The sequence below is a fragment of the Thalassophryne amazonica genome, chromosome 13 (assembly GCF_902500255.1).
Source record: "Thalassophryne amazonica chromosome 13, fThaAma1.1, whole genome shotgun sequence".
NCBI lineage: Eukaryota > Metazoa > Chordata > Actinopteri > Batrachoidiformes > Batrachoididae > Thalassophryne > Thalassophryne amazonica.
The window spans coordinates 3,915,270-3,930,619 of NC_047115.1; the positions used below are offsets into that span (position 1 = coordinate 3,915,270).

A 15,350-nucleotide genomic window follows, 5' to 3' on the forward strand; every position below is an offset into this window, starting at 1 on the left:
CCCCATCCCCGTAGAGACAGTGCCTGCTCCCAGACCACCAATAACCAGCAAAAATCTATTTAAGCATAAACATTCAAAAAGAAAAAATAATATAGCACCTTCAACTGCACCACAGACTAAAACAGTTAAATGTGGTCTATTAAACATTAGGTCTCTCTCTTCTAAGTCCCTGTTAGTAAATTATATAATAATTGATCAACATATTGATTTATTCTGCCTTACAGAAACCTGGTTACAGCAGGATGAATATGTTAGTTTAAATGAGTCAACACCCCCGAGTCACACTAACTGCCAGAACGCTCGTAGCACGGGCCGAGGTGGAGGATTAGCAGCAATCTTCCATTCCAGCTTATTAAGTAATCAAAAACCCAGACAGAGCTTTAATTCATTTGAAAGCTTTAGTCTTGTCCATCCAAAGTGGAAGTCCCAAAAACCAGTTTTATTTGTTATTATCTATCTAAGTGAGATAGAGTATCTCGTCAATAGTTTTACATCCTCATTGAAGACAACTTTGGATGCTGTAGCTCCTCTGAAAAAGAGAGCTTTAAATCAGAAGTACTTGACTCCGTGGTATAACTCACAAACTCGCAGCTTAAAGCAGATAACCTGTAAGTTGGAGAGGAAATGGCGTCTCACTAATTTAGAAGATCTTCACTTAGCCTGGAAAAAGAGTCTGTTGCTCTATAAAAAAGCCCTCCGTAAAGCTAGGACATCTTACTACTCATCACTAATTGAAGAAAATAAGAACAACCCCAGGTTTCTTTTCAGCACTGTAGCCAGGCTGACAAAGAGTCAGAGCTCTATTGAGCCGAGTATTCCTTTAACTTTAACTAGTAATGACTTCATGACTTTCTTTGCTAATAAAATTTTAACTATTAGAGAAATAATTACTTATAACCATCCCAAAGACGTATCGTTATCTTTGGCTGCTTTCAATGATGCCGGTATTTGGTTAGACTCTTTCTCTCAGATTGTTCTGTCTGAGTTATTTTCATTAGTTACTTCATCCAAACCATCAACATGTCTATTAGACCCCATTCCTACCAGGCTGCTCAAGGAAGCCCTACCATTATTTAATGCTTCGATCTTAAATATGATCAATCTATCTTTATTAGTTGGCTATGTACCACAGGCTTTTAAGGTGGCAGTAATTAAACCATTACTTAAAAAGCCATCACTTGACCCAGCTATCTTAGATAATTATAGGCCAATCTCCAACCTTCCTTTTCTCTCAAAAATTCTTGAAAGGGTAGTTGTAAAACAGCTAACTGATCATCTGCAGAGGAATGGTCTATTTGAAGAGTTTCAGTCAGGTTTTAGAATTCATTATAGTACAGAAACAGCATTAGTGAAGGTTACAAATGATCTTCTTATGGCCTCAGACAGTGGACTCATCTCTGTGCTTGTTCTGTTAGACCTCAGTGCTGCTTTTGATACTGTTGAACATAAAATTTTATTACAGAGATTAGAGCATGCCATAGCTATTAAAGGCACTGCACTGCGGTGGTTTGAATCATATTTATCTAATAGATTACAATTTGTTCATGTAAATGGGGAATCTTCTTCACAGACTAAGGTTAATTATGGAGTTCCACAAGGTTCTGTGCTAGGACCAATTTTATTCACTTTATACATGCTTCCCTTAGGCAGTATTATTAGACAGCATTGCTTAAATTTTCATTGTTACGCAGATGATACCCAGCTTTATCTATCCATGAAGCCAGAGGACACACACCAATTAGCTAAACTGCAGGATTGTCTTACAGACATAAAGACATGGATGACCTCTAATTTCCTGCTTTTAAACTCAGATAAAACTGAAGTTATTGTACTTGGCCCCACAAATCTTAGAAACATGGTGTCTAACCAGATCCTTACTCTGGATGGCATTACCCTGACCTCTAGTAATACTGTGAGAAATCTTGGAGTCATTTTTGATCAGGATATGTCCTTCAATGCGCATATTAAACAAATATGTAGGACTGCTTTTTTGCATTCACGCAATATCTCTAAAATTAGAAAGGTCTTGTCTCAGAGTGATGCTGAAAAACTAATTCATGCATTTATTTCCTCTAGGCTGGACTATTGTAATTCATTATTATCAGGTTGTCCTAAAAGTTCCCTGAAAAGCCTTCAGTTAATTCAAAATGCTGCAGCTAGAGTACTGACAGGGACTAGAAGGAGAGAGCATATCTCACCCATATCTTCATTGGCTTCCTGTTAATTCTAGAATAGAATTTAAAATTCTTCTTCTTACTTATAAGGTTTTGAATAATCAGGTCCCATCTTATCTTAGGGACCTCGTAGTACCATATCACCCCAATAGAGCGCTTCGCTCTCAGACTGCAGGCTTACTTGTAGTTCCTAGGGTTTGTAAGAGTAGAATGGGAGGCAGAGCCTTCAGCTTTCAGGCTCCTCTCCTGTGGAACCAGCTCCCAATTCAGATCAGGGAGACAGACACCCTCTCTACTTTTAAGATTAGGCTTAAAACTTTCCTTTTTGCTAAAGCTTATAGTTAGGGCTGGATCAGGTGACCCTGAACCATCCCTTAGTTATGCTGCTATAGACTTAGACTGCTGGGGGGTTCCCATGATGCACTGAGTGTTTCTTTCTCTTTTTGCTCTGTATGCACCACTCTGCATTTAATCATTAGTGATTGATCTCTGCTCCCCTCCACAGCATGTCTTTTTCCTGGTTCTCTCCCTCAGCCCCAACCAGTCCCAGCAGAAGACTGCCCCTCCCTGAGCCTGGTTCTGCTGGAGGTTTCTTCCTGTTAAAGGGAGTTTTTCCTTCCCACTGTCGCCAAGTGCTTGCTCACAGGGGGTCGTTTTGACCGTTGGGGTTTTTACGTAATTATTGTATGGCCTTGCCTTACAATATAAAGTGCCTTGGGGCAACTGTTTGTTGTGATTTGGCACTATATAAATAAAATTGATTGATTGAATTGATTGACTTATGGACACCCTTGTGCTCGAACATGGTGTTCATGATGGACAAACTGTGACTAGCACAGACGTCCAACAACTGAACACCACTTGGGTTCAGATCGGGGAGGCCGTGCTTCCCAATCATGCCACTCCAGGTCTCGCTGTCGCCGCCCACGTGGGCGTTGAAGTCCCCCAGGAGAACAATGGAGTCCCCGGTCGGAGCACTATCTAGTACCCCTCCTAGAGACTCCAAGAAGGTTTGGTACTCTGCACTGCTGCTCGGCCCATAGGTCGAGACAACAGTGAGAGGCCTGTCCCCAACCCAAAGACGTAGGGACATGACCCTCTCATTCACCGGGGTGAACTCCAACACATGGCGACTGAGCCGGGGAGCAATAAGCAATGCTACCCCAGCTCGCCGCCTCTCCCAATGACCAACGCAAGAAAAGTGGAGCATCCAGCCCCTCTCCGGGAGTTGGATACCAGAGCCAAAGCTGTGCGTGGAGGTGAGCCCGACAATCTCTAGTCAGTACCTCTCAACCTCCCGCACAAGCTCAGGCTCCTTTCCCACCAGCGAGGTGACGTTCCACGTCCCAACAGCCAGAGGCTGTGAGCACGGACCGGGCCGCCGGCCCACCCGCCTTCGACTGCCACCCAGTCGTCTCTCCACCTGACCCCCATGGCCTCCTCTGCAGGTGGTGAACCCACAGGAGGGCGGGCCCACATCGCTCTTTTGGGCTGAGCCTGGCCGGGCCCTGTGGACTAAGGCCTGACCACCAGGCGCTTGCGCGCCAGGCGAGCACATGGTCACCTGGTGGAGTTGAATTGTGCCTGTTAAATTATGGCAAAAAGGTGCAACACTGCCATCTAGTGGCGCAGTGGTGGACTTGGGTAAAGCACAGAAAAAAAGAGGACTTCACTGTGGTAAGACGTCCTTTTCTACGGTCCGGGATAATTAATTATTTTCTTTACATTTCAGGTGGTTATATTTTACATTTTGCCGTGTCTTGTACTCACTGTGACTTAAGGTAACTGCTTTGAGCACTTTCTGTGAGTTATTGGACCATAAAACGATGTTTAGAGACTTATTAATGATGCTAAACTAGCTTAAATGTGTTCCCTCGTGCCAGCTGTATTCAGATGGTCTCCACACTGACGTCATCTTTCCCACAAACCACTGTGGTGCTACATGCTGTGTTGCAGTTAATATATTTTTTTTGTGTATTTTTTTCCTTAAATGTAACTTTTCCTGATTTTGTATATCAGCCTGTGTGAGCAGCTTTTATTTGTTCAGTTAAAGGACTCACATTTGTTCATGTAGTTCTGAATCTAATGTTAATGAGCCGCTGGTCAGATATCTCACGGTAGATGTTTATTGTGTTCTTCAAAGATGTTTCATGTCACATAAGGATTATGTGGGGATTGTTAATTTATGATGTTAGAATAACAAAATAATACACTATACGATCACCCTAGAATGTATTTTTTTATTTTATATGAACAGATTTCTGTGTTTTATTCCAATGATTGACTTAATTACTATACAGACAGAAAAAAGAGGACTTCACTGTGGTGTGTTCAGATTGTCCCGACACTGACACAATCTTTCCCACACCACCGCAGTGCTTACATGCTGTGTTGCAGAGAAAAGAGGTGTTGTAATAAAGTACCCCATAATCCACCTGGTCGTCGTCTGTGGAAGCAACAGCAGCGTGGCAGCCTGCGACCCATCATATATGTTTAAGGGTGATTCTTAGACTACGGGCACTTATTATGTCCTTTGATCATATTGTATGAAAAATAGAAAAAAGGGGAAATTTCACACTTTTATAGTTATCTTCACAATGAAAGTGTGTTAAGAACTTTGTCCTAGTAGTCTATGATGACTTTTTCACCTTTTTTCAGCATCATTATATGCAAATATTGCCGTTTTGTGCTTGTCCCACACCCAGACTTTTGATCTTCAATGATAAAAATGAATGGTAAAGAAACATTTTTTCTAATGTTTTAAAATATCTCTGAATAAAATATCAGTAAAATAATCACAACATAATTGGGGTATTCAATGTCATACAACTGTTGTGATTTTTTTAAACAAAATGTAGTTGTCCCACACTATTGCCATAATTTCCACCACAACACTGTAATGTCCCTTTAAACAGTTTGTATGAAAGATTGTTTGGGTAGTTTCTATGGAGATAAACAGTGACATCAGAGCACATGTATATAGCACCAAATCACAACAAACGGTTGCCCCAAGGCGCTTTATATTGTAAGGCAACGGTGTGGTGGAAATTACATTTACAAGGCCAATAGTGCCCGTAGTTAAAGAATCACCCTTAAATAAAACCTCCCAAGCTGAGGAGCCGGACGGTCGCCGTGTTGCATCGTCGCAGCTGAAGCTGCCGTGTTCTCCACGTCGTCCTCACAGCAGCTTCTCCACAGTCAGAGCAGAGTGATCGTCATGTTCTAAGCTCTCACTCTTTTCTTTTGGAGACTTTTGTCACTCGTGAAGGAGTGAAAGCTGAGGTACAGCTGTGTTTGTTCGTTAGAATTACAGAGCGGTGCGGAGCAGCGACACCGTGAAGCTGCTTCTACTGTTGTTTGCAAGAGACCGGAAGTTCAGATGCACAATTAACTTTTACTTCTGCATTAGAAACCAAGAAACATGAAAATCCCCTATTCTGTAAAGTAGTGACTTAGTTTTACTGCCTGAATGTTTTGTGGTGATAAATATCTCAGCATTTATTTAGTGATTCATTTAGAAGCCTGTCAGAGTTGTACAGAGTTGGACCTGAAAAAGAACAACTCAGTTAAAACAGAAAATAATCATGCAGGAGACACTGAACTTCTTTTCCTGAATCAGGAGAGAGCAAAACGAGCGTGACCCTTGTCACCGACCGTCTCATCAGCTCTGAAGGGCCCCGCCCACTTGCTTCCTGGTTTTATTAGAATAACTTGCATACAGACATATGAAAGAGACAAAATACCAAACAAGTAGCGACACAAAGTCTATTCTCACGTCGATATGAAAATTGTTATGGCTTTAAAACCTCCAGTCTCTCATAACAGCCTGCAACCCTGAACTGGCGTGCAGGTCACACTGCTCTCTTCTCAAGGCTGGACTGTTAATTAAAATGTACGAGGTCTATTAGATAATAAACCGACCCTTTTATTTATTTTTTTTAACTATATGGATTTGAATGACATGCGATTACACCAATCATGCTTGAACCCTCGTGCGCATGCGTGAGTTTTTTCACGCGTGTCGGTGACGTCATTTCCCTGTGGGCAGGCGTTGAGTGAGACGTGGTCCCGCCCTCTCGGCTGAATTCCTTTGTTTCACACGCTGCTCGAGACGGCGCGCGTTGCTTTATCAACATTTTTTCTGGACCTGTGAGGAATATCCGAGTGGACACTATTCGAGAAATTAAGCTGGTTTTCTGTGAAAAGTTTAACGGCTGATGAGAGATTATGGGGTGTTTCTGTCGCTGTAAGGACTTCCCACAGAGCAGGACGTCATGCAGCGCTTCCAGGCGCCGTCATCGGCCTGTTTCAACCTGAAAACATCCTAATTTAAGGCTTAATTCACCCAGGACGTCGTGAGAGAACAGAGAAGATTCAGAAGAGGCCGGCATGAGGACTTTATGTGGACATTCCACTGTTTAAGGACATTTTTTAATGAAAGACGTGCACGCAAATTCGCCGAGTCATTTCCGTGACGACTCGGCAAATCTGTGTGCGTCGCGACAGGAAAAACACCTCCGTGTTGAAAACCATTTGTAGAATTCAGGCGGCTTTTGATGGCTTTCAACAAGTGAATAACTGAGAAATTGTTTAACAGCTTGGGCATGTTCCAACTTGCCCGTTAAGGTTTCCAACGGAGGTGTTTTTCCTGTCGCGACCCCCCGCGGTCGGGTCCGGCCCGACATGCGACTCTGCCCACACGTTGTTTCAATACAAAATGTCCGTTAACAATGGAATGTCCGAATAAACTCCTCATGCCGACTTCTTCTGAAAGTTCTCTGTTCTCTGACGACTTACTGGGTCAACAGAGCCTGAAATGTGGAAGTTTTCAACTTGAAACGGCGAGACGACGCCACCACGAAGCGCAGATCGCTGTCAGGCGCCATGGGCCGTCCTTATGGCGACACTACAGACCAAAATCTCTCATCAGCCGTTAAAATTTTTACCGAAAACCAGCTGAATTTATCGAATGGTGTCCACTCAGTTGTGCCTTACAGGTTTGAAAAAAATTTGATCAAACAAAGCAGCAGTCTCTGAGCCATTCCTAAAGAATGAAAAAATCGACGAGAGGGTGGGCGACTCCTCACTCAAAGACTACCCACAGGCGAATGACGTAACCGACAGGCGTGAAAAAAACTCTTGCATGCCCTCGAGGGTTCAAGCATGTCTGATGTAATCACACGTGATTCAAATCCATATGGTTTTTGAAAAAAATAATAAGGTCGGATACTTTTCTAATAAACCTCGTACATCTGTGCTCAGCAAAAACATGGTCTTAGCAAAACAGTCCGCACTCTCACTGAGCCCATGTTCATCTGTTCATCTTCCTGTGTGAGCAGTTTAATGATTACTCAAACAGTTCAGTGTATATAATTACTTTAGCAATTCAGTGATTAACTAAGAGAGTAATATTAATTGAAACACATGTATATAAATGTGTATATGAAGAATGAGATCAAAGACAAAATCAAAGACAGCAAACCAAAGTAAAGACATTAATAATTGATAATATATTGAAAATTCCTGTCAAAGCCTCACTTTCAGAAGTCTCAATTTATCCCTTTTTAATTAGCCTCAGGGTTTTTTTTTTCTTCACATCAGGTTTTCCATCCTGAGATATTCTGTAAGAGCAAATTCATAGAATGGAAATGTTTTTTCTCTCAGTTTGGTGGGTCACATGACAGTTGCTTTGACATTGCATATTCTACTAATATAAGAATATATACCAATGAGATTCATTTCTCTTTCATATACTGAATATTCCAGTGTTTTTATATTTATTTCAACTTGGTCCAGAAATTATTGAATAATCTGACTTTCACCCTGGCCGGTGTGGCTGGTTCATATTTCATTGGATATTTTTGTGGAGAAGCTCGCCGTAAAAAAGCTGCGCTGCAGGTGGGTTAAGAGCAGTCTTTAATATCATCATCTTCAACTGCTTTTCCAGGTTTGGGTCATAGGGCAACAGCTCCAGCAGGGGACCCCAGACTTCCCTTTCCTGGAACACATTGACCACCTCTGACTGGGGGTTCCCGAGGCGTTCCCAGGACAGTGTGGAGATATAATCTCTCCACCTAGTCCTGGGTCTTCCCTGGGGTTTCCTCCCAGATGGATGTGCCTGGAACACCTCTCTTGGGAGGCGCCCAGGAGGCATCCTTACCAGATGCTCGAACCACCTCAGCTGGCTCCTTTCAACATGTAGGAGCAGTGACTCTACTCCGAGCCTCCCATGGATGACCGAACTTCTCACGCTATCTCTAAGGGAGACACCAGCCACCCTCCTGAAGAAGCACATTTCGGCCACTTGTACCCGCAATCTAGTTCTTCCGGTCATGACCCAACCCTCATGACCATAGGTGAGAGTAGGAACTGCTCTGCTGGGAACAGGGACACATTCCCCAGGACATGCGAGATGCGAGCATTGTCACCTTGTATAAGAACAAAGCAGACAGAAGTCACTGCAATAATTATTGAGGCATCTCCCTTCTCAGCACTGTTGGGAAGGCCTTCGCTCATGTTGCCCTTGGCCTTGCGTGTTTACCCAGAGTCCCAGTGCGGCTTTCAAGCTGGGAGGTCTACTGTGGACGTGATCTTTTCAATACACCAGCTGCAGGAGAAGTGTCAAGAACAGCAAATGCCACGCTACATCGCCTTCATCGACCTGACCAAGGCTTTCAACTTAGTCAGTCGAAGCAGACTCTTCAGGCTCCTGTAGAAGATTGGCTGTCCCCCAAAACTCCTCGCAGTGGTTTCTTCATTCCATGAGAACATGCACAAAACAGTTAGCTTCAATGGTGCAACATCAGAGGCCTTCCCAGTTAGCAGTGGGGTGAAACAGGGCTGTGTACTTGTGCCAGTGCTCTTCTGAATCTTCTTCTCTATGCTCCTCCAGTACGCCTTGAAGGACTGCAGCAAACGGCCAGCATTTCAACATTGCCTGACTTTGCGCCAAGACCAAGGTTGTGGAGGTACTCATCCATGACATGCTCTTTGCTGATGATGCAGCGTTGATATCACTCTCTGAAGACAGTCTACAGCAGCTTGTTAGTCGCCTCTCTCACGCCTGCAAGGAATTTGAACTGTCCATCAGTTTGAAGAAGACAAACGTCATAGTGCAGGGCACAGTTGTTGACATTGACATTGATGGGTACAGCCTGGAAGTCATGGAGCACTTCACATACCTTGGGTCATCCATCTCTAACTCACTCTGCATTGATGCAGAGATGAACAGCAGGATTGCGACGGCAGCAGCAGTTATGGTCAGACTAAGCCCCAGAGTCTGTAACAACTCCAGCCTCACTGAGAAGACAAAACTGCGCGTCTACAGGACCTGCGTGCTCAGCACACTCCTCTACGGTAGCAAGGCATGGACCGCCTACGCCAGACATGAGAAAAAGTCCAACAGCTACCATCTGAGGTTCCTTAGATGAATTCTGCACATCGGATGGCAGGACAAGGTGCCCAGCACAGAGGTCTTGGAACACACCAACATGAGCAGCATGTTCACCATTCTTGGTGAAAGGCGCCTTCACTGGCTTGGCCACGTCAGGAGAATGGATCCGGTTCACATTCCTAAAGATCTACTGTACGGTGAGCTGGAAGAGCGCACTCGTTTGGCTGGTCGATCACACCTGCGCTTCAAGGATGTCTGCAAGAAGGACATGAAAATGTGCAGCATCAATGTCAACACGTGGGAGCAGAGTGCAGACGACTGTGCAGCCTGGAACCTTACTTTCAGAACAGGTGCACAGAGGAGCAGGAGAGGAACCAAGACCTCGCTGAGCAACGGGCGAGGAGGAAGGAGTGACAGTGGCAGCCACAGCTGGCGTCACAGTACACGTGACAATCTCTGCTGCATTTGTTGCACGTGTACTCATTTGTGCAGGTCCAAATAGAAACAAAAGACAAAAATTTCCTGTATATATTCGTTTTGTAAATTGTTTTGTCAGTTGTGTCAGTATCATGGCCCAAGCAGAGGGTCGCCCTTCTGAGTCTGGTCTGCTTGAGTTTTTCTTTACCACTGTCTCTTGTGTGCTTGCTCTAGGGGTTGGTAAAGTTACACTGTAAACACTGTCCCTCTCAAAATAAGCAAGATAATCCCAAATCTAGCCAAATTGTTTTGTATTAAGCAAAAAAAAAATCTGCCAATGGGGTAAGAAAAATTTGCTCAAAACTTGCAAACATTTTCCCAAAATAGGACATTTTTTCTTATGTAGAAAATGCTCGAGAATATTATTTTTCTATTTAGACAAAAAATAAGTCAAATTTTCTTTAAACAAATATTTTTTACTTTATTAGATATCAGTTTTTGCAGTGTATACCTTACTTGTGGCAGCTTTGTTGTGATTTGGCGCTACATAAATGAAATAATTTAAAATTGAATTAAAAAGTGTAAAAAAAAACACAAATAAAAAAAACAAAACAAAAAACAAACTGGACGCTACACCACGGTCTCCCGCAGATGGACGGATGCCAGGATTATACCAAAGGGGCTCATTACATATGTAACTAATCATCTTGGTTTTTATATTTTTAATTAATTTATATCAAGTTGTAGAGATTTGCTTTCAGGTTGAATTTGAGGAAGATAATTTTAGATTGTTTTATATTGAGAAGCCTGGTTGGCCTTTTGTATTTGAAATGGCATAAACAAATTAAAATATGTGAAATACCAAAAGGCCAATACCGTAATTTCCGGACCATTAGCCGTTACTTTTTTCCACACGCTTTGAACACTGCGGCATTGACAATGATGCGGCTAATTTATGGATTTTTACAGGCTTTCTCATAAGCCCAAATATGTAAATTGACGCTGTCGATTGATTTCCTGAAAGCTGCGCTCCTCGTGGTGTGAATTTCCGCACAGTGTAAATTTAAGGTTTTACCTGTTCGTTTTAGTGAAGAGAAGTCCCTCTGCAGCGCCAGAGTTGCACTGTCAGCAGAGTGGAGCCCCCCTTCCTCCTCCCCCCCTCACACTGGTTCTCTGTCTTGGTGCAAGAAGTTGAAAAAGTCACAGCGCCTCATTAACGCCTCATTTACCACAGACTCCATCTGATCCTGGCAAGAAAAAGTTCAAATTACTCAGTTCTCCGTGTGGAGTGGAGAAGCTGCATGACGCTGTGCGCACACTGGATGACATTCGCGTCAATATTTACGTGTAACACCTCAGGGAAAAAAGCATTTACGGTAGGTATTTAATTAAAAGTTTAAAAAATCTTTCTAACATCTTTCTGTGTAAAGCTCACTCATGGTACACTGATTCCCAAACAGGAAGTGCCAAATTTTGAGTCCACAGTGAAACAAGAATTGTCAAATGTCAAACACTTCTTGGACTGACACATGAGACCTCATGGAATCTTGTGGGAATACAGTGGGAAGTTCACACTGAAACAGGAATTGCCAAATTTTGAGTCCACAGTGAAACAGGAAAGGTCAACTATTGAACACTTCCTGGATCCCACGAGATGCGATCTCATGGGATACTGCCACTGAACTATACACTATGTTGAATGGGCGTCATGGCTGAGCGAGTGAAGCCAAGCCGCTGCATTGTCGGCCATCTGGCTTCCCCCAAAAGGCGTAAACGCCGCACAGTGGAATCAGGTTGATAGTATCGGGTCAAACTCACCAATTTCAGCAGAATGAAGCCCTTCGTCGAGTTGTTATGTAATATTATTAAGCTCTGTTAAGGCCATTTATAAGACTTGTACATGCAGTATAGTTTTTGATAGATTACTAAAGTAAATAGAAACAAAAATTTGTTAAATCTATGGACATTATAAGCTCTTGCAATGCAACACTGTTTGAATACTTTCTATCATATTATACGCTTGTGAACACACACAAAGCTCCCCCCACACACACATAATGTTCATTTGACGCAACACACACACACTCACTCAAAACACCCCCCAAAGGGTGCACATCAACCACATTCAAATGCACAAATCCTTTTTAATGTCGTGCACACACACAGAAAGGCACACAAGTAACTGGTCAATCAGTTAAAGTAAATATTAGAATATATTTTAGTTTTGCAGAAGTAGGAACATTGCAACAAATCACAGTCAGTCCATTCACACATGTCAATGTGCACTCTATCAAACTGAAAATTAACTATGTGACAGCTTTAGTGTCTGAAACAACTAAATACAACTAGAGCAATGACCCAATTTTAAATGAGTTGTTTACATTTCATCTGATTAACACATTTTGAAAAATACCTTTTTATGTATGTACAGAGTGTGTACTCACTAACTCAGCCACATGGGGTGTGCAGCCAGTACATTCGGAGTGCCGGTCCCAAGCCCGGATAAATGAGGAGGGTTGCGTCAGGAAGGGCATCCGGCATAAAACAAGCCAACACAACTATGCAGACTCAGAATCGAATTCCCATACCGGATCGGTCGCGGCCCAGGTTAACAACGTCCGCCACCGGTGCTATTGCCCAACAGGGTGCCGGTGGAAATTGGGCTACTGCTGGGTGAAGACGATGAAGAAGAGGAGGAAAACGTTGCCACGAACAGCAGGAGAAGAAGAAAACTAGAAGGGTGGAAATGAGAGTGGGGACTTTGAATGTTGGTAGTATGACTGGTAAAGGAAGAGAGCTGGCTGATATGATGGAGAGGAGAAAGGTAGACATATTGTGTGTGCAAGAGACCAAGTGGAAGGGAAGTAAGAGCAGGAGCATCGGCAGTGGGTACAAGTTGTTGTACCATGGTGAGGACAGAAAGAGAAATGGTGTTGGGGTCATTTTAAAGGAAGAGTATGTTAAAAGTGTGCTGGAGGTTAAGCAAGTGTCTGACAGGGTGATGAGTGTGAAGTTGGAAATTGAAGGGGTGATGATGAATATCATCAGTGCATATGCCCCACAGGTAGGTTGTGAGATGAAGGGGAAAGAAGATTTCTGGAGTGAGTTAGATGAGGTGGTGGAGAGTGTGCCCAAGCATGAAAGAGTGGTGATAGGAGCAGACCTCAATGGGCATGTTGGTGAAGGGAACAGAGGTAATGAGGAAGTAATGGGTAGATATGGTATCAAGGATAGGAATGGGGAAGGACAGATGGTAGTTGATTTTGCAAAAAGGATGGAAATGGCTGTGGTGAATACCTACTTTAAGAAAAGGGAGGAGCACAGGGTAACATATAAGAGTGGAGGAAGGTGCACACAGGTGGACTACATTCTTTATAGGAGATGCAAGCTAAAAGAAATCACAAACTGTAAGGTGGTAGCAGGAGAGAGTGTCACTAGACAGCATAGGATGGTTGTTTGTAGGATGACTTTAGAGGTAAAGAAGAAGAAGAGAGTGAGAGCTCAACAAAGGATCAGATGGTGGAAGCTGAAGGAGGAAGACTGTTGTGTGAAATTTAGCGAGCAGGTGAGAGAAGCACTAGTTGGAGGGGAAGCAATTTTGGACAACTGGAAAAGTACTGCAGATGTGGTGAGGGAGACAGCTAGGGCAGTACTGGGTATGACATCTGGACAGTGGAAGGAAGATAAGGAGACTTGGTGGTGGAATGAAGAGGTCCAGGAAAGCATAAGGAGAAAGAGGTTGGCGAAAACGTTTTGGGATAGTCGGAGAGATGAAGAAAGTAGACAGGAGTACAAGGAGATGCGGTGTAAGGCGAGAAGAGAAGTGGCAAAAGCAAAGGAAAAGGCATATTGCGAGCTGTACAAGAAGTTGAATAGTAAGGAAGGAGAAAAGGACTTGTACCAATTGGCCAGACAAAGGGACAGAGCTGGAAAGGATGTGCAGCAGGTTATGGTGTTAAAAGCGCCTTGGGGCAACTGTTTGTTGTGATTTGGCGCTATATAAAAAAAAAGTTGATTGATTGATTGATTAAAAGATGCACATGGTAATGTGCTGACAAGTGAGGAGTGTGTGCTGAGAAGGTGGAGGGAATATTTTGAAGAGTTGATGAATAAAGAAAATGAGCGAGAGAAAAGGCTGGATGATGTGGTGAGAGTAAATCAGGAAGTACAAGAGATTAGCAAGGAAGAAGTGAGGGCTGCTATGAAGTGGATGAAGAGTGGAAAGGCAGTTGGTCCAGATGACATTCCAATGGAGGCATGGAAATGTCTAGGAGAGATGGCAGTAGAGTTTCTTGTTGTGTGTTGGGGGGTGTGGCTGGATATTTTGGTGTTCTTTTCTTTTCTTTGCTCTTCAGATGGCATGGAAACTGATTTGTTTGTGGAGAAGGTGCTGGCTGAAGAGTCCTCACCCTCATCAACATCATGTGTAGCACCTGTGACTGGTGCTCACATGCAACCTTAAAGACTTTCAGCTGAAGCAGATAATTGGATGGCGTTCTGCATTTAAGTCATAAGTCTTGCTTGCCTCTACTGGTGGTTGGCTCTCACTGCGGTATTGTATCACTTCCTGTTCCGGAGCACAGCGGTGTTTTTCTGTATCTGTTAGCTGTTTAATCTGCGCAGTTAGATTGATCTAGTTATCTAGATTACAATTTGTTTCCCAGTGTAATCTTTACGTGCCTTAACTAAAGCACTCCTTCTGCTGAATCACCTCTAAATTATTTACACATTATTCACTTTGCGTGTTTTTAGGAATCCGCAAGCTTAGCATAGCTACTAGCTCTTAGCCGGTTTAGCATGGCGGCTTCTCCTGTCTCTCCCGCACTTTTCTGCTCTGGGTGTGAAATGTTTAGTTATTCCTTGGCCTCCTTTAGCAGTAACGGTACTTGTAATAAGTGTAGCTTATTCGTAGCTTTGGAGGCCAGGCTGGGCGAATTGGAGACCAAGGTAGCTTAGCCGCCGTTAGTTACCCCCTGGCAGATCCCGAGCAGCCGGGAAAGCAGGCTGACTGGGTGACTGTGAGGAGGAAGCGTAGCCCTAAACAGAAGCCCCGTGTACACCGCCAACCCGTTCACATCTCTAACCGTTTTTCCCAACTCGACGACACACCCGCCGAGGATCAAACTCTGGTTATTGGCGACTCTGTTTTGCGAAATGTGAAGTTAGCGACACCAGCAACCATAGTCAATTGTCTTCCGGGGGCCAGAGCAGGCGACATTGAAGGAAATTTGAAACTGCTGGCTAAGGCTAAGCGTAAATTTGGTAAGATTGTAATTCACGTCGGCAGTAATGACACCCGGTTACGCCAATCGGAGGTCACTAAAATTAACATTAAATCGGTGTGTAACTTTGCAAAAACAATGTCG

At 43.5% G+C, this 15,350-nt stretch overlaps 1 long non-coding RNA gene across 1 annotated transcript; it reads right to left on the reverse strand.

Moving 5' to 3' along the window:
• Positions 1-3,745: 3,745 nt before the first annotated feature.
• On the reverse strand, positions 3,746-15,105 carry LOC117523227. Its single transcript, XR_004564448.1, has 3 exons — positions 15,094-15,105; positions 14,679-14,683; positions 3,746-3,866 (listed from the first exon to the last, which is right to left on the reverse strand). It is a non-coding gene; the product is annotated as an uncharacterized LOC117523227 (long non-coding RNA).
• Positions 15,106-15,350: the final 245 nt, after the last annotated feature.